This window comes from Monoraphidium neglectum, assembly GCF_000611645.1.
Source record: "Monoraphidium neglectum strain SAG 48.87 unplaced genomic scaffold scaffold04397, whole genome shotgun sequence".
NCBI classification, from domain to species: domain Eukaryota; kingdom Viridiplantae; phylum Chlorophyta; class Chlorophyceae; order Sphaeropleales; family Selenastraceae; genus Monoraphidium; species Monoraphidium neglectum.
In genome coordinates this window covers 2,301-4,600 of record NW_014009232.1, presented here as the reverse complement: position 1 = coordinate 4,600, position 2,300 = coordinate 2,301, and positions in this window count along the sequence as shown.

Sequence of the window (2,300 nt, the reverse complement as noted above, 5' to 3'; positions counted from 1 at the left end):
AGCACCGTGCGCGGGGGCCGTTGCCTGAGCTTGCGGGGGCAGGCGGCGGGTGGTGTTGGGGGCCGATGCTCTGCGCCTCAGGGCCCCCCACAGAGGTGGGGCAGCCGCATGGGCATATGCACTCGTCCGGGCTTGTATTCTTGTCTTCGTGCACGAACTTGAAAAAAGGGGGGAGCCGGGCCTGTCACCCAACGCCAGCGCCACAGGGCATCCCTGCGCGGGCACTGCACGGCGCCGCGCCCCGCCCCCCAAAGTTCGCGTCGTGCCGCACGCCCCCGCTCCGCCGCGTCGCGCCCACCGCGTGGCGCAGCACGGGGCGGCGGGCACACGCACACAACACATTGCAGCGCCGGCCGTCGGAGTTGCGTCTTGTTTGACCCGCGGCTGTGCGACCTTGTAACATCCTGCCCTGCATGAGCAGGTCTGGCCACCCCCTCCTTCCCTGCCTGTGTTCGTTGATTTCGGGGTCACAGGCCGCTGCGTGTCGGCTGGGCAGGCCTTTGCTCACCCGCGCCACCTGCTGCGCCCCCACAGCATTTGCTGGTCCAACACCCGGGTGCTCGACACATGAGGGGTAGCAAACCACAAAGCTAACCAGGATGAGCGTTACATCGATTGTCACTAGCACGTCCACATCATCAGCAGTGATGTCACTCCGGGCCGTATGCGTCCCACCACGCCAAGGCTGCGACGCTGATATAGGCCAGCACAGCGATCCCTACTGCGATTGGTATGGTGCGGTCGCGCGCCGGCTGCGGCTCTGGCGACAGGGCCGGGGCTGGATCCGGTTCCTGCGGCTGATTTGCCGCGCCTTGCTGCTCCTGCCGCTGCTGCGGCAGCTGCTGTTCTTTTGTCGCTTGCAGGCTGCTTTCCGAAGCGTCTTGTGGCTGCGCGTGTGCTCGCCCTGAAGGGCGGCACTGGCCACCTCGAACGAAGCCACTTGCAGCGCTTCGACAGGCGCTGCACAATCGCGGCCGCGCCGCTGCCACCAAAGGCGCACTGAACGCAGAGTACATCAGCGATTCGTTCACCAGCAGAAATCGCGTTCTTACGGCAGCAATTGAGGTCAAACACGCAGATCGTGAAATTGCTACCGATGTATTGTTACACGTACCGTACTGCATGCTCAGGCCGCTGGAATGCACACTTGCCAACATCTCCGTGAGCTCGCGTGAGCAGGTGTGTAGGGGCTGTGCTGCATGTTCACCTGGTGACTGTTGCTTGGTGACGGCGCCGGTCCACTGGCCTGCATCATTCGCCAGGCAACTTGGCATGCGGCAATCAATCCAACTGCCAACTGAGATTTCAAGGCGGTCGTGACAAACATACGGCACAGAACCTGTCAGCCTGCAGCGAATGGGAAGGAACATCACAACCCACAGCTGAAGTCTGACGCCCATGGGATGGCCACAGAGCAGACTCCCGCAGGTGCAAGGAGATCAACTCGCGATTGCTCCTTCAGTTGAGCATGCGCTCTATATTTTCCTCTGCCAAATTTCCCATCTCGACACCCTCAAACCCGCGCCGCCACCCAGCCCCCACCTGCCAGCTTGTCCACCCGTATGCCAGCGCCCCGCCTGTGCGAGCCCTGCCGCCCTCACCCCACACCCCTTGTTCATCGGCACTGCCAGCACGGCTTGGAAGCGTTGCAATTCCTGGATCAGCAACAGCGGAGCGCAGTGAGTCAGCAGCGGCGCAGCTGTCACGTCAAGGGCAAACGGCAGCCACTGCAGCCCCCGCCAGCACAGCCTGCAGGCGTCGCATCGGCCCGTGGGTCGCAGCGCTTGCGTAGGTGCACACGGCATACTAAGCCGAGGTGGGCGGGAGAGACGTGGTGCTGGCGGTGCGTGCTGGCATGCGAGCGGGGTAGATGTTGTCAAGGCCGGTGTGCAAGGCGGCTGTGATGGGGAAATTCCTGCATTCATGGCTGGTGGAACAAGACGCACTACTGCAGGCTGGTGGAACAAGACGCACTACTGCAGGATGGAGGAGGCGGTGACAGCTTTACAACCGTTGTAGCAATACATATGGCAGTCTGCTGCCCCGGTGATGTATATACATGCAAGTCCAAGGAGCGAGAGTGGCAGTGGCAATGGCAATAGCAACTCAACCCCCGCAAAGTCTCTTTCGTGCCATGAAGTGTGTTGTGCGCAGCTGGAGTACCCGCATGCGCAAGGATTGTTCGTTTGGGGTTTGTAATTTCGGTCCGTGGGCGTGCAGCATCGCGGCGGCCGGCGCGGCCCCTGATTAATGAAAAGGGTCGGGCGGGCGACGCACAAGGAGCGCACATCCACTGCCTT